This window comes from Heterodontus francisci, chromosome 38, assembly GCF_036365525.1.
Source record: "Heterodontus francisci isolate sHetFra1 chromosome 38, sHetFra1.hap1, whole genome shotgun sequence".
Lineage (NCBI taxonomy): Eukaryota > Metazoa > Chordata > Chondrichthyes > Heterodontiformes > Heterodontidae > Heterodontus > Heterodontus francisci.
In genome coordinates, this window is record NC_090408.1 from 27,769,380 (window position 1) to 27,791,062 (window position 21,683).

The 21,683-nt window shown below is 45.1% G+C and overlaps 1 protein-coding gene across 7 annotated transcripts in view; it reads right to left on the reverse strand.

Annotated features, from left to right (window-relative positions):
* The window catches only part of atp8b4 (ATPase phospholipid transporting 8B4), a 251,477-nt gene that overhangs the window by 203,366 nt on the left and 26,428 nt on the right, over positions 1–21,683 (reverse strand). The window lies entirely within an intron of this gene.

Consider the following 21,683-nt stretch of genomic DNA (forward strand, 5'->3'; position numbering starts at 1 on the left):
ATCATCGCCATTCTGAGCTGGGTACAGAATATCCACTTTAAACTAGCTCACTTCCACATGTAGACTCGATATGGAATGGACAGTAAAGATACAACATTTTGCAAATCATTGAAACATTGGAAAATTGGTTGTGCTTAATGTTCTGAGGGATGGTTCCTTAGCAATATTCTATCAGGCAGTTCAAAAAAAGGGGAGATTTTGAAGTATTCCAGTGAGTTCACTTGAATACTGAACTTTGGGTAGGGCTGTGCAAGATTTAAACTTAATTTGACAGTTCTGAAATAAATAAAACAGCCAAGGAACAAAAATGTTACCATGATGGGTGCTAGTCAAGAATTAATTTGTAGCCAGCTTTCCCAGGCTAAACTCCTACACAATATATGTAGAAGTTCAAATTCCCTAATGAACAGCTCGCCTGCTGAGATAGCCCTCATTAATTTTTACACTACAAACAACATTTTCCAAAAATATATAAACGCAGACAGTGAGATAACATAGTTACAAAGCATAGTTTGAGATCCAAATATTTAAACAAAGCCATGAAAATGCAATACTCCAGTTAAATGACACACTGATCAAAGCCCAGTTCAGCTTCAGTGCATAGGGCTTAGAGTAGCAAGTTCAACTGCCACTCTGATTTCGGGAATTTTTAAGTAATTCCAAAGCCGAATCCAGGTCCTAGTGCATGCACATACTAAGAATGTCAGCATGATAATACTCCCACATGCTTTTAGTATGATGCATACACACACCCCCACACCATACTATAAGCAAGCATTGAAAACTAAAGGGACAATCTTTTGTTGAACGTGTAGGACTATTGGTTCAAATAACAACATTACATGCATCCTAATACAATCACATATTGATGCAGAGTACTCATTTCAAACCCCGTCATACATTCAAACCCTGGAAGAAAAGTGCTGCACCGCTGTTAACACATCAGAACAACAAATACCCAACTCCCAGGCTCATTCCCATTCCATTTGTGTAATAAGTCTGATTGCTGACCCGATTCAGTTCTACTTCCAGTTTTGAATCACTGCAAAAGTGAAACTATATCAGAGCAGTGTAAAAATGAAAAGACAAATCTAATTAACTATTTATTTATTTAGAGATACAGCACTGAAACAGGCCCTTCGGCCCACCGAGTCTGTGCTAACCATCAACCACCCATTTATACTAATCCTACACTAATCCCATATTCCTACCACATCCCCACCTGTCCCTCTATTCCCCTACCACCTACCTATACTAGGGGCAATTTATAATGGACAATTTACCTATCAACCTGCAAGTCTTTTGGTGGTGGGAGGAAACCGGAGCACCCGGCGAAAACCCACGCAGACACAGGGAGAACTTGCAAACTCCACACAGGCAGTACCTGGAATTGAACCTGGGTCGCTGGAGCTGTGAGGCTGCGGTGCTAACCACTGCACCACTGTGCCGCCCATTAAGATTAGTTTTCCTTTGGAATCCTCTTTTGGTATTTAGGAGAATTTAATCACCTATCTGAACCTACGAATATGTACATCGATTCAAAGCTTGATTTAGCTAGAAAACATTCAATGTCCACAGATATTCTACATGTGCATCAGATAACTGATTCTTCAACCAGCATAGACACATGCACAGAAAGGAAAAAAACACTACTGGTTGGATGAAATAGAAACAGAAAATGCCGGAAATACTCAGCAAGTCTGGCAGCACCTGTGGAGAGATAAATAGAGTTAACATTTCAGGTCAATGATCTTTCATCAGAACTGGAAAAAGTTAGAGATGTAACAGTTTTTAAACAATGAAACACAGAAAACTTACAGCACTGGAGACCACCATTTGGCCCATACCTTCTCCGCCAGCTAACAAGGAGACACCCAATCTAAACCCACTTTCCACCTTTTGGTCTGTAGCCCTGTAGGTTATGGCACTACAAGAGCACATCCAAGAATTTTTAAAAATGCAATGAGGGTTTTTGCCTCTACCATTCTTTCAGGCAGAGTGCTTCAGATGACCACCATCCTCTGGGAGAAAAAAAACTCAACTCCCTTCTAATCCTTCTGCCAATTCCTTTAAAATGATGCCCTTTGTTATTGACCTCTCTGTTAATAGAAATAGGTCCTTCTATTCACTATATCTAGGCCCCTCAATTTTCTACAGTCAATTAGATCTCCCCTCAGTCTCCTCTGTCCCAAACCCATCCCCGCACCCACCCCTCCCCCCCCCAACCTATCCAATCTCCATTCTTGGCAGCATCCTTGTATTGCAGTACCCTCTCTTACACAATCACCTCCTTCCTGTAATGTGGTGACCAGAACTATCTGCAATGCTCTAGCTGTGGCCTAACTAGTATTTTATACAGTTCTAGCTAAACCTCCCTGCTCCTATACTCTATGCCTTGGCCAAAAAAGGAAAATACCTTATATGACTTCTTGACTACCTGCTATCTTCAAGGATCTGTGGACATACACTCCAAGATCCCTCTCTCCCTCTACACTTCTCTGTATCCTACCATTTATTGTACATTCCCTTGCCTTGTCTGACCTCCCCAAACACATTACCTCACACTTCTCCAGATTGAACTCCATTTACCACTTTTCTGCCCACCTGACTAGTCCATTGCTATCTTACTGCAGTTTACAGCTTTCTTCCTCACCAGCACTCACACGACCAATTTTTGTATCATCTGCAAACTTCTTAATCTTGCTCCCTATGTTTAAATCTAAATCATTGAAATATAGTACGAAAAGCAAGGGACCCAATACTGGGCCCTGCGGAAACAGCCTTCCTGTCATAAAAATTCTGGTCAACCATTACTGTTTGCTTCCTGCGTTTGAGCCAATTCTGGATCCCCGGACTCTTACTTTTCTGACTGGTCTACCGTGTGGAACCTTTTCAAAAGCCTTACTAAAATTCACATAGACGACATTAAACACGCTATCCTCATCGAATCTCCACATTACCTCCTCCAAAAATTCAATCAAGTTAGTCAGACACGAGCAAGTACATATGCAGGGAAAAGCGATTGGGCAGGAGGTGGTGAGGGGAAGGGGAGGAAAAAACAAAAGGGAAGGTTTGTGATAGAATGGAAAGGAGTAATTAAATGGCAATAGGGATGATAATTCAAGGGAAAAGGGAGCTGTAATGCGACAAGTAAAGAAACAAAAGTTGGGTATAGAGAAGCGTAAATGGCAACAGCATTACAATTACCACTTGCTGTCCAAATAAACTAGGTTATGATCTGAAGTGATTGAAATCAATGTTGAGTTTGGAAGGTTGTAAAGTGCCTAATTGAAAGATGAGGTGCTGTTCCTTAAGCTTACACTGAACTTCATCGGAACAGTGTAGGAGGCTTAGGACAGAGAGGTCAAAGTATGAGTTGCACGGAGAATTAAAATGAAAAGGAATCAGAAGCTCAGGGTCATGCTTGTGGACTGAACGGAGGTGTTCAGCAAAGCCATCACTCAATCTGCATTTGGAACAAAGAAATACAAATAAATTGCTGTTTCATCTGGAAGAAATGTTTAAGACCCTGGATGGTGAGAAGTGGGGAGGTGAAACGGCAGGTGTTGGATCTTGCATGGGAAGATGCCATGTGAAGGGGAATGCATATTGGAGGTGATGGATAAGTGGACTAGGGTGTCACAGAGGTAACAGTCCCTCTGGAATGCTGAAAGGGGAGAAGAGGAGACGATGTGTTTGGTGCTGGTATCATGGTGGAGGTGGCAGAAAATGCTCCATTGAACATGGAGGCTAGTGGGATGGAAGATGAGGACAAGAGGAACCTTATCGTGATTCTGGGAGGAATAGCAAGGTGCGAGGGCAGAAGGGCCCCATCAACCACAGTGGAGGGGAATCCTCGGTCCAGAAAAAAGGAAGACATGCCAGAAGCACTAGTAGGGACAGTGGCAATATCAGAACAGATGTGACAGAGACAGAGAAACTGGGGGAATGGAATAGAGTTATTACAGGAAATGGGGTGGGAGGAACCAATAGAGTCATCTATGTAATGAAAAAAATAGGCAAGGGAGGGGACCTGAATAGGACTGGAACAATGAATACACATATTCTGTAGACAGATGCTAATTAATGGTTATGTTTTAATGAAACACTGATTTTGACATCAAGGTGCTCAAATATTTTATGTATTTCTTTTCCAAAGAAACAGCAAAAAGGAGGAAATGCTTTACTATTAATAGGTGAAGTATTTATGAATTAGTTCCCATGGTGTTATGATTGCTTGTTTGGTAGTTCTTCGCTCTTCACTTCCCAACTGGTAGCATGATGTTCCCATTGTTAATAATTTCCAGTAATAGTCAGAAAAAAGCGAAACATTTTGGCAAACAGCCAGCTGCCCTGCACGTACCAGAAATATTGTCAAAAATGCAGTTTATTATATTGCGTTCAGTTGCTTTATTTATTGGGATGGACAGCAGTTCAATAGCACATGAAGTTTCATTCTCTGGAATTGCCTACCTAAACCCTTTGCCTCTGCACATTTTTTCCCTGTATAGAAATCTCCATCTCTTTAACAAGTTTCTATTTCCCCCACTAATTTCCTATGCCTGTGAAGTGTCTTGGAACATTAGTTACACTAAGCACCTATATAATTGTAGGTTATTGGGGTTGATAAATCTTCAATTTCTGTTAAATTTTGTAATCACATTTATTTTGGTAAATTGGGGACATTAGTAAACCATAAGACAATTACAACACTTCATTTGGACATATCTACCAAGACAGTCGTAGTGGCCGTACTCCATGATTATCTCAAGTCACCTTGTGCAAGTTCACTTTGCGGCAGTTTGTAAAATGCTGAAGGGTCACAAAATTTGTAAACTGGGCTTGGCTAAATAAGCATTTCACTCAGGATCCTGAGGCGATCATTTTTTTTAATAACATGTGATAACAGGCCCAGTTCCATCCAGAGATTATGCCACAATTCAATGGCTCCGGGGTACATTTTCCTGTTTGGCTCAAAATTACTTCTGTAACCCTCCTATAACTTGATTGTTTTGAGTTGCAAGGCTGAAATTAAAGTTTCCATCACTAAATCTGGATTCTCAGAAGCATTTTGTACAAACTGTTTAAATAGCAAACAGAACCAGAAAGGTCTAGTTTACTTCCTTTAGAGTTAGGATTTAAAGTTCACAGTAGAGTTAGAAGCCGACACGACTGAGTAAGTGAAGTTCAGCTCTAACAGCCTATATATAGAATAACATCAATGAGACCACGGTATTCAAGACATCGCACTTCAAAAATGAATGAGCCAGACATTTCATTCTGCTCTTTTGGATCTGACGCCAGAAATATACAAACACCTTCCGATTTACAAAACATTGCTCACCAACCGGCAAACTCTAATTGACTCCAAGCTATTTGGACATTTTGCAGATAGATTTTGTGGCTTTAACAGCGCAGACCAAACAAGCACTCAAATTAGCTCAAACATGTCACCCAACTGTCCTGTTTCAAAACTATCAAAAATGTATATGAGGTCAGTCATTTTCTGCGGCTTTTACCGATGTTGTTAGCCTGGTCTTTCTTTTCCTCCCTCGCCCAAGGGTAGTAGCAGCGATTTACGAGCAGCTACCAATTTATAAAAACCTCCCTCAGCGGTTAGCCTCTGGTTGACTTCAGTTGTGAATCAGATCTTGTGAGCAAAACTACAGAAGATTGGCCAATCTTTTAAACACAAAGACACTGTTATGGCTTATATTATTTTCGAGCAGCTGTGAAACTACATAGATAAGGGGAAGTTAGTGTATGACATAGAAAGGTATAGAAGGATATGCAGATCGGGTTAGATGAAGTAAGGCGATGGAGACTCATGTGGAGTCAGAGTGGGAAATTGCCCAGGTATGTCTACAAAAAGCAGGACAAATCCAAACTGACCAATGTTGTATTATCTCTTTCTCGAATAATACAAACGAAGCTGAAGGGTAGGCATAAAGGTTTAGAACACAGAGCTTTAATGGAGACTTGCTGTTGCTTCAGCTTACAAATGCTAACTAACATACAAACATACGAATTAGGAGCAGGAGTAGGCCACTTGGACCTTCGAGTCTGCTCCGCCATTCAATAAGTTCATGGCTTAACTGATTACTCCACAACTTAGGCCCGCTTTTTAAACCTCCGCTCCCGCCATGCTCCTCTCTGTCTCTCTCGCTCTGTCTGTCTCCGGTCAAGAGAACTGAATTACGTGACATTGCATCACTTCCTGCGATGACATACATATCAGCATAAACATATATTTAACATACTACAAATACACTATCACAACATCCTCCTTCCCTTAAATGACAACACCATATAGTATAACATTAATATGTACATGAACAAGTAACCTTTTTGAGATAAGAAGTTTGACAATTGTAACACTATATACATAAAGCATTCAACTGTAACAAGAACAGGGTGGTTGGGGAATATAGGGACAGGTGAGGATGTGGTAGGAATATGGGATTAGTGTAGGATTAGTATAAACGGGTGGTTAATGGTTGGCACAGACTCGGTGGGCCAAAGGGCCTGTTTCAGTGCTGTATCTCTAAATCTAAAGAACATTTGGAACACTCTTCTTTGGAACCATGCTGGTCATCTGCTGAGTCATTCAGACCTTGCAACAATAACATGTGGGTGCGTTCTCGAACTGTCCGTCCTCTGCTCCTGAAAATTGTGTTTAGGAGGATTGTCCTCAGTTGTTGGTATGTTGCTTGTCGTTCCTTCGTCTTCAAAATTTGCACAGGTGTGTGTAGACAATGCTGGTTGGTCACCTTGTGCATGGCTAGCAAAAAGTCCCCCGAGATGAGATTGATTCCTTCGCAGAACTGAACCATTTGGTGTTGACACCTCATACGAATGTGGTTCTTTGCATACCTTGGACACCTCTGCTGGGGTCCATATCTGTTCTTGCAGGTGTAGGACACTCAACTTCTGGACAACATATAGTCACTATAATTCTGCACCGAAATGCATGTCATGTGTGTCTTTCATCTAGTCGTTTCTGGTGTAACTGGCCTATGATCAAGGACGACTTGGTGACATGATAATTTGGTAGCATGATTCTCACAGGTTGACCAAACAGAATCTCGGCAGGTGATGACAATCCAGAGTCTAATGGTGTTGCATGAAGATGCAATAATGCAAGCTGGATATCTTGCCCAGTTTGACTGTCCTGACCATACGTTCAGTATCCCATTTGAACGAGGACATCTGGGTAATGATGTGACATTGTGACATGGTTGGTGGACCATTGTTCACACATATCCTGGAACAGTTTTCCTGTATATTGTAGGCTGTTGTAGAACACCACTTCTGCCAGGACACCAAAAAGACTAAAGATGGCACCAACGGTGTTGGCCACTGCTGTAGTCAATGTGTCCTGATGCTTCTGCACAATGGGAAATTTGGTGTGATAAGTCAGTCACTAGCAGATAGTCTTCTCTGCTCACAGAGCACAGATTTGTTGCTATCTTTATCCATGGTGATGATGGTACGTCATGTGGTTGGAGAGGCTCTTTTTGTTGACTGGCCTGGTGTCCTTGCCACGCACCACAAGATCTCACCATCTGGTCAGTTTCCTTGCTGATGCCAGGCCAGTATACGGACTCGTGAGAGAGTCATCGCGTTCTTCCTATTCCCATGTGTCCTTAGTGGAGCTGTCCATGTATGTCAGACTGAAGTGTCACTGTTATGAGTGCCTGGCGTCCTTTGAATAATACTCCATTGGATATACTGATTCCGTAGGGATCACCTGAACGATCTCGGGCCAAACCCCTATTTGCCATTGAGCTCAGAGTTTGGGGTCTTGACAAGTCTCCCTCTGGAGTTCCTCTCCCTTGTTTTGACCGAAGCACATGAGATCTACATTGCAGACATCCTCCAAAGTTTGCATAGACTTGGTCCATTTGGAAATCAAATGGCATTTCTCAGACCTTCCCAGGTTGGGCAGTCTACTAAGGGTGTCCGATAGGATCATCTGACTATGGGATTTCTATCGGACATCACAGTTGTAGCCCTGAATCTTGAACAGTAACTTCTGGAGTCGAGGCAGTGCATTTGTGAGTGATAGGAAGGCCCAATTCCCCGGGGTTGAGGAGTCCAAAACGAGGGGGCATAGATTTAGGGTAAGAGGTAGGAGGTTTACAGGAAATTAGAGGAAAAATCTTTTCACCCAGAGGGTGGTGGGATCTGCCTGAAAGGGTGGTAGAGGCAGAAACTCTCATAACATTTAAAAAATACTTGGATGTGCACCTGAAGTGCTGTAATCTACAAGGCTACGCACCAAGAGCTGGAATGTGGGATATGGCTGGATGGCCACTTGGCTGGTATAGACACAATGGGCTGAATGGCCTCCTTCTGTGCTGTAAATTGCTATGATCTTATGATTTCTATAAGTTGGTAGTCAGAATAGAAAAGCAGAATTTTTTCAAAAGCTGTGAAACTTTTATATTTTCATGTTCAGAGACACAAGGGTGTACTTGTACAAGGAACACTGAAAGTTAGTATGCAGGTTCAGCAAGCAATTAGGAAGGAAAATGGCATGTTGGCCTTTATTGCAAGGGGATTGGAATACAAGAATCAGGAAGTCTTGCTTCAATTGTATAGGGCATTGGTGAGACCACAACTGGAGTACTGTGCAGAGTTTTGGTCTCTGTATCGAAGGAAGGATATACTGGCCTTGGAGGCAGTACAATGAAGATTCACTAGATTTGTTCCTGGGATGAGGGGGTTGGCCCATGATGAGAGGCTGAGTAAATTGGGTCTGTACTCTCTGGAGTTCAGAAGAGTGAGAGGAGATCTCATCGAAACAAACAAAATTCTGAAGGGGCTTGACAGGGTAGACACAAAGAGGTTATTTCCCCCAGCTGGGGAATCTAGAATATAGGGACACAGTCTCAGGATATGGGATCGCTCATTTAGGACTGAGGTGGGGAGAAATTTCTTCACTTAGAGGGTTGTGAATCTTTGGAACGGTCTACCTCAAATGCTCCATCGTTGAGTATATTCAAGACGGAGATCGAAAGATTTTTGATCTCTTGGGGAATCAAGGGATATGGGGAGCGGCAGGAAAGTGGAGTTCAGGTAAAAGGTCAGCCACTATCATACTGGATGGTGAAGTAGGCTCGATTAGCCGAATGGTCTACTATTTCTTATGTTCTTAGGGCAGTGTCCTAGGCCCAACCATCTTCAGCTGCTTCAGCAATGACCTCCCTTCCATCATAAGGTCAGAAGTGGGGATGTTTGCTGATGATTGCAGTGTACAGTTCCATTCGCAACTCCTCAAATGATGAGGTAATCTGTGCCCGCATGCAGCAAGACCTGGATGACATTTAGGCTTGAGCTGGTAAGTGGCAAGTAACATTCACACCACCTAGGTGCCAGGCAACGACCATCTCCAACAAGAGAGAATCTAACCATCTCCTTTTGACATTCAATGGCATTAACATGCCCCATCTTCAATATCCTGGGGGTTACCATTGACCAGAAACTTAAATAGACCAGCCAGATATGTATTGTGGCTACAAGAGCAGGTCAGAGGGTGGGTAATCTGCAGCGGGGGAGTCTCTGCCTGACTCTCCAAAGCCTCTCCACCATCTATAAAAAGCACAAGTCAGGAGTATGATGGAATATTTTCCACTTGCATGGACGAGTGCAGCTCCAACAACACTCAAGAAGCTCGACACCATCCCTGACAAAGCAGCCCGCTTGATCGGCACTCCATCCACCACCTTAAACCTTCATTCCCTTATCCACCAGTACATTGTAGCAGCAGTATGTACCATCTACAAGATGCACTGCAGCAACTCACCAAAGCTTCTTTGACAGCACCTCCCAAACCTGCTACCTTTATCACCTGGAAGGACAAGAGCAGCAGGCGCAAGGGAACATCACCACCTGCAAACACCCCTCCAAGTCACACACCATTCTGACTTGGAAATAGACAGTAATTCCTTCATTGCTGGTTCAAAATCCAGGATCTCCTCACCGAACAACATTGTGAATGTACCTATACTACACGGACAGCAGCGGTTCAAGAAGGCGGCACACCACCACCTTAACTTAAATGAAGGTCAAATCTTAAACTAAATGTACTTCTTCTTGTCCAGAAACTTCGGGTAAAGACGTCATAACAATCACAAGTGATTATCTATAATAATCCAGATGTCGCAGTTTCATACCTCGAAAAGGCTCTGTTGGTTGCTTAAGGAGTTGGACCAATGACAGGAAATTGCATTATATTTCAACATTACAGGATATTGCCAAATATAAAAAGCAAATATATCTATGTAACTTCCATCCAAATTATTACTAAAATGTAAATTTAAAAAGTACTACAGAAAAGTACTACTGGGGCGGCACAGTGGCGCAGTGGTTAGCACCGCAGCCTCACAGCTCCAGGAACTCGGGTTCGATTCTGGGTACTGCCTGTGCGGAGTTTGCAAGTTCTCCCTGTGACCGCGTGGGTTTTCGCCGGGTGCTCCGGTTTCCTCCCACAGCTAAAGACTTGCAGGTGATAGGTAAATTGGCCATTGTAAATTGCCTCTAGTGTAGGTAGGTGGTAGGGAATATGGGATTACTGTAGGGTTAGTATAAGTGGGTGGTTGTTGGATTTTCCACAATTAATTTCTCCAATTACCCTCTGTTGCTCTCCAGAGTACACATTGATGGCATTGGGAGTTATCAGTGGTAGAATACCCAAACCAACAAACAGTTTGCATGCCAAAGTGCACGAATTTCAATAGAGCTCTGAACTAATAGATTATATCGCCCATTCAGCAGTCCAAATCACAACTGTAAGGTAAGACCTCAAATGGCAGGTCAGCACAGCAGGGAAACAAAAATGGTAAAATATACAAAATATGAATAGACAAACACCACTTATATGCAAAGATACTTTGACTTTTCGGTGAAAGTGAACTGGAAGCAGTTTCTGTAAAAAATACTCCAACAATTACTATTCCTTTAATAAGCAAAATCTTTGAAAGCCTTTTAACTCGTTAACAGCCCAGGATAATTATTGCTTCAACATACTTGTTCTTCGTTGTGTTTCAACATAATGCAGTTTTTCTGGAAACTGACTCACATCCTGCTTGCTTCAGTTAATTTCGATAATACCACATGATTTAATCATGATCATTTTTAATTCCAACATTAAATCATTTGTTCTCTTATAAAAATCACAGGATACCTTTATTGTTTGTTATGGCCTCTGATCATAGAAAGGGGAACCAAGAAACTTGCCAAGAGTCATACAAATCAGCCCTGGCTCAGTTGGTAGCACATTCGCCTCAGTCAAAAAGTTGCGGGTCAAGTCGCACTACAGAGACCGGAGCGCAAATTCTAGGCTGACACTTCAATGCAGTATTGAGGGAGTGCTACACTGTCAGAGGGGGTGTCTTTCGGATAAGATGTTAAACTGAGTCCCTGACTGCCCTTTCAGATGGATGCAAAGTCACATGGCGCTATTTGAAGTGCAAGGGAGTTCACCCTGGTGTCCTGGTCAATATTAATCGATCAAGCATCACTAAAGCAGATTATCTGGCCATTATCATGTTGCCGTTTGTGGGAACTTGCTGTGTGCAAGCTGATCTCCACATTTTCTACATCATAACAGTAACTACACTTTAAAAGTATCTCATTGGCTGTAAAGCACTTTGGAACATCTTGAGCTTGTGAAAGCCACTATATAAATCCAAGTTCTTACTTTATTTCATTGCCTAATAGATTTTAGGTGCAACATGAAAATCTGGCTGTCCCCGATAAAGAAGGAGGTTGCTTAACTTTCGTGAGGGTGGAATGGGCTGCAGCAGGATCCAGCCCCTTTTATTTGGTTTTGTAAGAGATGTTTGACGATGACACATTTTGTGTTCAGAATTAAGCAGAAACAAAATCGTGCAACATTAGTTGAGCAAACTTATATAAAAATTGGACTGCAAAAACAGCTAGATGATTTCGGAAACTCATGTTTACTCTGCATGGTGTCTTTCCGATGGCTTCTTTATGACAACTGGAAGAACATAACTCTTTATTTGTGAAACAGTAATAGGGCGCTCACAGTAATAAATATATGATGCACTGGTGCATTAAACACATTTTTTATTTTAGACTTAAAAAGGGTATATAAATTTTCAGTGGACTAGGGTTGGCAGGATATTGGATTTACCATAGAATTATTGCATCTTAGTATGCAAAGGTTAACCGATTTGTCTTCAACTTCCGAATGCTAGCCACTAATAGAGTTTTATTTTTCTACAATACTGGTTAAATTCTACTACATGTTTAAAATGCAGACAATTAATTATTCCCCTGAAGCAATTTCTAAAATGTTCCAGCATATTCCTGGAAAAGGAGGAGGAGGGAACAGAAGGAAACTCATTATTTGTAATGCTGGAGTACTTGGGAATTTTACAGGAATGCAGCACCAGCTCACTAAATCAGTGAAGATGAAACAGCAAATAGGAGCATTATAAAACGGTCAATGGCTAAACTCAGCTCAAATTACAAATGGTGGAACTGTGCTCTTATTCCTTTCTACTTCTCAAATACTGCATTTGCTTCAACATATTATTTGAATTGGCCTGTTGCTAATCAGTGACTCTCTGAACACAGCAAATGAGACCATGTTGAATGCAATGGAGCTAAAGTAAACTCAGTACTAAACTGAGCCGGTTACCATTAAGAATTTAATCTTTCCTCAAATTCTGAAGTCATTTTTTAAAAAGACATCTGAAAATTAAAATATGGGACAAGAATTATACAACTGTTGGAAAAGCGATCATGCTACTTAACCACATGGGCAGTAGTTTATAATCATAATTAGGAAACACCTGCCTGCATGTACCATTTAAGATCTGATACAGTTGGAAATTTGGACTAAATTTTGCAAAAAGATGTGAGCCCTGACCACTCACGTGGTGGGGGCGGAATGAGAGTCGTGATTAGGGCATCAGATGACTCCAGTGCAGGTGCTGGCACCATATTTTAAAGCCTTCCAGCCCTGCAATTACTCCTGCTTTAGATTCATTAGCAGCTTGGTGCAGCTTTAAACTTAGCATGACTGGTTCCTGGACCCCCTCCACCACCTCGAGGAGGGCAGAAAATGATGGCTGAGGCAAGGTAAAGGGTGGCCCCACAGTTCAGTGATGCCTCCCTGCAGATGCTCCTCCAGGCTGTCAGGGAAAGGTGGGAGGTTCTTTTCCCCAGTGATGGCAAGAAGAGGTCCTCCTGTCTGACCAAGCATGCCTGGGCGGATATCGCAGAGGAGATCAGCAGCCATGGGTTCACCCAACGGAACTGGGTCCAGTGCAGGAAGAGGGTCAATGACCTCCTGCAATCAGCCAAGGTGAGTGCTCCACACTGCTCACTTTTTTTAGGGATTGCATGTGTCTACATGGAAGGATACGCAACATGAGGAGGTTGGCACTATTAGATTAGATTAGATTAGAGATACAGCACTGAAACAGGCCCTTCAGCCCACCGAGTCTGTGCCGAACATCAACCACCCATTTATACTAATCCTACACTAATCCCATATTCCCACCAAACATCCCCACCTGCACCTATATTTCCCTACCACCTACCTATACTAGTGACAATTTATAATGGCCAATTTACCTATCAACCTGCAAGTCTTTTGGCTTGTGGGAGGAAACCGGAGCACCCGGAGAAAACCCACGCAGACACAGGGAGAACTTGCAAACTCCACACAGGCAGTACCTGGAATCGAACCCGGGTCCCTGGAGCTGTGAGGCTGCGGTGCTAACCACTGCGCCACTGTGCCGCTGGCGAAGGACCTTGTCTTGACAGGTGCATGACTGCATCTCGGCCACAGGACACCATACTTCCTATCTCACGCCCATTAACATCCCCCGATAGCATGTGTCAGCATGAGATATCAGATCCCCCAGCAAGGGACAAGGGTCTGACACTAGCAAAAATATCATGTTGATCTCTGCCAATCTCTATTATCCCCATCCTTCCTTGTGCAGGATAAGAGGGCCCCCAATAGGTGGGAGGTAAACATAGAAACATAGAAAATAGGAGCAGGAGTAGGCCATTCGGCCCTTCGAGCCTGCTCCACCATTCATTATGATCATGGCTGATCATCCAACTCAGTAGCCTGTTCCTGCTTTCGCTCCATACCATTTGATCCCTTTAGACCCAAGAGCTGTATCTAACTCCTTCTTGAAAACATACAATGTTTTGGCCTCAGCTGGTTTCTGTGGTAGCAAATTCCACAGGCTCACCACTCCCTGGGTGAAAAAATTTCTCCTCTTCTCAGTCCTGAAAGGTTTACCCGTATCCGTAGACTATGTCCCCTGGTTCTGGACTCCCCCACCATCGGGAACATCCTTCCTGCATCTACCCTGTCAAGTCCTGTTAGAATTTTATAGGTTTCTAGGAGATCCCCCCTCACTCTTCTGAACTCCAGTGAATATAATCCTAACCGACTCAATCTCTCCTCATACATCAGTCTCGCCATCCCAGGAATCAGTTTGGTAAACCTTCGCTGCACGTCCTCTATAGCAAGAACATCCTTCCTCGGATAAGGAGACCAAAACTGCACACAATATTCCAGGTGTGGCCTCACCAAGGCCCTGTATAATTGCAGCAAGACATCCCAGCTCCTGTACTCGAATCCTCTCGCTATGAAGGCCAATATACCATTTGCCTTTTCTACCGCCTGTTGCGCCTGCATGCTTACCTTCAGCGACTAGTGTACGAGAACACCCAGGTCTCGCTGCATATTCCCCTTTCTCAGTTTATAGCCGTTCAGATAATAATCTGCCTTCCTGTTTTTGCTACCAAAGTGGATAACCTCACATTTATCCACAATATACTGCATCTGCCATGCATTAGCCCACTCACACAACTTGCCCAAATCACCCTGAAGCCTCTCTGCATCCTCCTCACAACTCACCCTCTCACCCAGTTTTGTGTCATCTGCAGAGCTGATATCTTTCCTCACTATTGCGTTAATTTCCTCTTTAACCAGCGATGCAACTCCAGCACCTTTTGCCTGTCCTTCCTAAATACTGAATATCCCTGGATGTTCATTTCCCATCCCTGGTCACCTCGCAGCCATGTCTCCATAATCCCGACTATATCATACCCGTTTACATCTATTTGCGCGATTAACTGATCCACTTTATTGTGAATGCTCTGTGCATTAAGGCACAAAGCCTTAAGGCTTGTCTTTCTAACATTACTTGTCCCCTTTCCACTATTTTTCACTCTGGCCCAGTTTGATTTTGGCCCTTGATTTCTCTGCCTATCACTTTTCTTATTCCCCTTACTGTCTTAGGTGGTCGGACTGGCGGAGGAGTCCCAGACCTTTGTCCTCTCACCACCGCCAAGGAAGAGGCCTTGGAACTGGTGGGGACCCAGGGCGACTGTACAATTTCAGACAGGGAGACCTGGAGTCTCTGCACAAGAGAGTGAGGATTGGCCTCAATCTACACGCTCATTAATTATGGCGAATCACATCATGTATGGTTGACATGACGAGATCTGCACAGCCTAACCCACACATTCTCTCAAACAGGCCGGCCTGCACAGGAGACCGCAGCCACAGGGGGACACTCATCCACCTCCAAGGAGGAGGACCACTCAGAGGATGCACCATCCCATGACTCCTGCACCCACTGCCAGCGCAGATACTTTCACCTCAGTGGCTAACCACTTGGCTTTAAAATCACAAGCTGGTGAGAGCACCACACACCTGCCCGGGCAGTTGGTTGAGGCTGAGACAGCCGAGGCCACTGGCAGTTGGAGGACTGTGGGTGGCCAGGCCCAGGCTGAGCCCCAGGCTGTTGACAAGTCTCTGGTGTCGACAGTACAGGGTATGAGAGATAAGGCAACAACTGGTGGAGATGCCAAAGGCCATGCGCAGCCATGATCGGATGATGGAGGAGTCCATCCATGCCATGACTGCAGTGCCTCAGGCGTGTGAACACATGACTTCCTCTGTCAAGAGGTTGGTGACCCTTATGAAGAGCCAGATTCCACACACATATGCAGACATGCACAGCACACGCTTAACGCAGCAGTGGCAAGAAAAGGGAAGGAACAGGAGCCCAGAGGATTCTGCAGCTCCTGATCCTTCTCTGGTGAGAAGGGAGGTTCAAGTGAGCCTTCAAAAGGGAGGAGGAGAGGCTGCCTTTATCATCTGGGGATCCCCTCACTGTGCTCAGTGCGTGGTCACGGCTCCTCAGCCCCTCCGCCAGCGAGTCCAGCTCCAGCAGCTGTAACGCCGGAGGAGAGACCTGTACCAGTGCAGGACACTCTCAGGCAGCGGGGGCCTTCCAGGCCTCAGGCAGCCAGAATAAGCTTGCCAAAGTAATCATAGGCCAAGGGGCAGCCTGATCACCAGCCTGCCTACAGCCCAGCTGTTGCTGCAGGGATCACATGGTGTGGGAGCACTCACAGACATTTTAAGAAATCCATTTTGTCACACTTTGGGACTCACGGGTGTAGATAATATGTAATGTCGTCATCAATTAAAAGTTCTTTTGTGAAAATTATTCACCATCATTGTCTGAACCCTATGTTCTGTTATGCCTTAATTGTAGGCTGCTGACTTCTTCTTCCCCCTTACAGTAATGCCAATGTGACCACAGGCCTCATTAACATATTTTCTCCAATGGGCTCTAGTGCGCATTGCAACTGGTCGCAAGTCAGGGAGCACAAATGGAAAGGAGGTGACAGAATTCATGCCTGGAGGTGAGTCTTTATTGCATTCTCAGTGAGTGAACATCAGGGTAGCTGGAAACGGGTAATTATGAGGTTGTCTCTTGCCTCCTTTGTGTGTCTCTCAACCCATCCGGTCTCGAGCGCCGTGTCTTCAACATCCATTGCTGTTTGCACCTCTCCCTCCTCTGCATCCTCATCAGTGGACGAGTATCACTCAGACATCTCATCATCATTGTAAGACTTCCCCCCACTGCACAGTGCTAGATTGTGCAGAGCACAGCAGACCACCACGACACGCAAGACTCTCGCTGGGGCATACCGCAAGATTCCGCCAGATCAACTGAGGCAGCGGAACCTCATCTTCAATAGCCCAACGACCTGCTCGATGGTTGCTCGGGTGGAGCCGTGGCAAGTGTTATACCTCTCCTCTGCTGCATTGCGATGGTTTCTCACAGACTAAAGAAGCCAAGTCTTCAAAGGGTATCCCTTGTCCCCGAGAATCGATCCCTGAAGGCAAGCGGGGAGCTTGAAAAGCTGTGGCACCTGGGACAATCATTGTGGCTGCTTCCCAGGAAGTGGGCACACACCTGCAGGAAACGCTTTCGGTGGTCGCAGACCAGCTGAATGTTGATGGAACGGAAGCCCTTCCTGTTGAAGGAGGCGTCTGGCTGGTCTCTGGAAGCCTCGATGGCCACATGCGTGCAATTTATGACACTTTGCACCTGGGGAAATCCAGTGATGGCCCCGAATCCGATGGCCCTCTAAGCCTAATGGTCAGGGCTGGCCCGGTAGCACACATCGTCACTGGCCCTCTTGAATAGGGCATTGGTCACCTCCTTGGTGCAGTGGTGGGCTGCTGCCTGTGAAACCCTACACATGTCCATAGTGGATGCCTGGAAAGATCCAGATGTATAGAAGTTGAGTGCCACAGTGATCTGCAAAGCCATTGGCTCGGGTGACCCTCAAATCCTATAGCTCGCAACTTGACCTGTAGCATGGTGCATAAGTTAGTGACGGCCTCCCTGGAGAGCCATACTTTTCGTTGACAATGACGTTCCAACATTTGGAGATAGCTGATCCGAGTCTGAAGCACTCTGGCAAACATGGGCCCTCTTGGCCTGACAGGTTGCTGCTGCTCTCGTCGTGGAGTTTCACGCACAGGCGCAGCTGCCTCTTGGCCCTCCCTCCGTTGGAGGCTCCACATCACACCACGCAGGTCCAAAAATATAGGGTGTATGAGACCCATACAAGGTCACCTGCGGGCCTGCAGATTGCTGTCGATGCAGAGACGACCCTTCTTTGGCAACTGAGCATTTGACAAATCTCTCGGCAGAGTCCCTGATGGACCCCAATGCCCAAGCTTGCTGATAGTCCACCCTCTGATCCAGCAGCGTGACCAAACAATCACATCACACAGCTGCTTGGTAATACAACACCACCCTCACCCCCCACTCCCACCCTCACCCTACAGCCACACTAAACCCTTACAGATCCCCCGGGACCCTGAACCCCCTTGCAAAGCCCACGGCAATACAGTCTGACAATGGTCTCCGAACCCCCCTCTTCCCCTATGTAGCAATGCTCAGGACTGCCTCCCCATCGCAGCAATATGGCCTCTTGCCTCGGTGCCTCCAGGTTTTAAAGGTCATGAACCCGAAGGCACGCGAGTGCCACCCGCAGTTCACAAAATCGAGAGCTTACTAAATTGTAATTAATTATATTTCAATGCATTTAAAAGAGCAGAACTTAATATCGCTCTGCATCGGGGCATCAATCACGCCATGGTGCTTTCCCGCCACTGACAAAATCCAGAACTGACGGCATGACGTCAGATTTCCGGGCGGTCAGCTCTGAAGCGATTCTCTGTCCTCTCAAGCCACCATACCCACCTTAAACAGCCACATTAAATTCTGCCCATTCAACTCGTTTTAAAAACTATCAGGCAGCAGAGCTCAACTGTTCCCCAGGATGGTTAACGGGCGGCTTTGTGCAGCAGGCTGTTCCGAAATTGGATCGCACCCCCCCCCCCTTTTTTAGGCTTTTAAAGGGTGGAGCATCCCACCTTTGGGGGAAACAGACCGGTCCTGTGCTAAACCTTACTGCTAGCTATTCGATTACACTACCTTCACATGTGAAGGAAGGATTTCTGCGCAAGTGAAATGTTGCTATTCGAGAACAATGAAAATATAGGAAGTTCAAACCAATTTAATGTGACAAATTACTGGAGAGAAGAAAAAAAAAAGAAATCCGTCGAATTCCATTCAATTTATCCATACTATAATAAATCACAGGCCCTGGGGAAGCAGCAGCAAGACTCAACACACCAGCCACAAGCAACACTACTTATTAATGCAGAATTCAATAAAGTCAGAGTTATGAGTGGTTCAGGCTTTATAGGCAGCAACAATGGTTGAGTCATGCATTTGCAAAATACCCCACAGGTCCAAACTCGTACCTCAGTTATTCATTATTTGCTTTGTGCTTTCTTCCCATTGTCACTGGCTCCATTTGTTCCCCTGCTGGTAAAATATCTTTTAGAAGGCAAGTGAATAGTAAATGTAGGTATGCAGAGGGATTTGGGCATCCTTGTACATGAATCACAGAAAGTGAACATGCAGGTACAGCAATCAATTAAGAAGGCAAATGCTTTATTGCAAGGGGTTTGGAGGTCTTGCTGCAATTTTTTTAGGGTTTTGGTGAGACCACATCTGGGAGTACTGTGTATAGTTTTGGTGTCCTCACCCGAGGAAGAATATACTTGCCTTAAAAGGGGGAGGGGGGGGCAACAAAGTTTCACTACAATGATTCCTGGGATGAGAGGGCTGTCCTTTGAGGAGATATTGAGTACACTGGCCCTATATTCTCTACCTCTCAATCCTCTAAACTGTAATCTCTGAACCATAGTAAATTCTTAGAGGGCTTGACAGGGCAGATGCTAAGAGGCTCTTTCCTCTGGCTGGACAGTCTAGAACTAGGGGCAATAGTCTTAGCATAAGGGGTGGGCCATGTAGGCTTGAGATGAGGAGAAATTTTGTTACTCAGAGGGTTGTGAATCTTTGGAATTCTGTATCCTACAGGGCTGTGGATGCTCAGTCGTTGAATATATTCAAGGCCGAGATCGACAGATTTATAGACAGATACTAAGGGATATGGGGATCGGGGTTGGGGGGGGGGGGTGGTGGGAGGGGCAGTGTGGGGTGGGGAGGAAGTGGAGTTGAGGTAGAAGATCAGTCATGATCGTTTTGAATAATGTAGAAGACTCAAGGGGTCCACGTCTACTCCTATTTCTCATGATTTATGCACTACTGGTCACCGAGGCCACAACACACCTCTGCTGGACCCCTGGATCAATCATTGATTTTCCAAATCTCCCGGACAGAAATACCTCTAGCAGTGTGCCCTCTGATATTCTGCCCATCAGACAGTTCCAGGACTCACCCTCCACATCTATCTCCAAACTAGATAACAGTTCAACGCTGTTCCAAACTGACTCCACCCTACCTACAAGCCAACTTCACCCCACCACGAAATCACTGACTTCAAACTTGGAGTATTTCTCATTTACATGTTGCTCCTTAGCAACATCATCTGAAAATACATTAGCTTCCACATGCACACGGTCAACACCCAGCTCTATCTCACCAAATCTGTCATTTCCTCCACCCTGTGTTGACAGACTGCTTGTCTGACATCCATTTCTGGATGAGAAGAAATTTCTTCAAATTAAACATGGCAAGACCAAAGCCATCGTTTTCAGTCCCCACTTTTTGAACAGCGGTAGCAATGAGAGTGCGAGCCAGGGGGCAGCTGGGAAGGGAAGTTTGACTATAAAGTAGTTACCTCGTGATTCGGCGGACATGGGGACTGCTGGGTAAGTGAACTTATATATTCGGGCAGTGGCTAACCCCGAAACACTACACCTGTAGTGTCTCCCACCCATCCTCCTCCTGTACCAAAAAAAAAGGACTCTTGTGTGGAGGGTTTGGTAAGGTAAGGTTTTCCTTTATTTTTACTTAATCTCTGTGTCAATTTAGAGCAGAGGGGATGGAAGCTAGGGCAGTTGTATGCTCCTCTTGCAGGATGTGGGAAAGGGTCACCACTTGTGTCCCTGCTGACTTCACCTGTGAGAAGTGCACCCAACTCTAGCTCCTCTCAGACCGCGTTAGGGAACTGGAGCTGGAGCAACTTCGGATCGTTCCGGCGGCTGAAGGGGTGATAGAGAGCAGTTATAGGGAAGTAGTGACACCTAGGTTACAGGATAAAGGTAGCTGGGTGACCATCGGGGGAGGGAAAGGGAATAGGCGCACAGTGCAGGGATCCCCTGTGGCCGTTCCCCTCAATAATAAGTATACCGTTTTGGATACAGTTGGGGGGGGAACGACCTACCAGGGGAAAGCCACAGCGGCCAGGTCTCTGGCACTGAGCCTGGCTCTGTGGCTCAGAAGGGAAGGGGGGCGAATAGGAGAGCGATAGTGATAGGAGATTCAATGGTTAGAGGAACAGACAGGAGATTCTATGGTCGCGAATGAGACTCCCGGATGGTATGTTGCCTCCCAGGTGCCAGGGTCAGGGATGTCTCGGATCGAGTCTATGGGATTCTTAAGGGGGAGGGGGAGCAGCCAGAAGTCGTGGTACACATCGGTACCAATGACATAGCTAGGAAAAGGGATGAGGACCTGAAAAGCAAATATAGGGAGTTAGGTTGGAAGCTAAAAGGCAGGACGAGCAGGATAGTAATCTCAGGATTGATACCGGTGCCATGTGCTAGTGAGGCTAGAAACAGAGAGCGAGTGCAGCTTAACACGTGGCTACAGAGCTGGTGTAGGAGGGAGGGCTTCAGATATGTGGATCATTGGGATACCTTCTGGGGAAGGTGGGACCTGTACAAGAAGGACGGGTTGCATCTGAACTGGAGGGGCACCAATATCCTGGGCGGGAGGTTTGCTAGCGCTCTTCGGGAGGGTTTAAACTAGTTTGGCAGGGCGATGGGA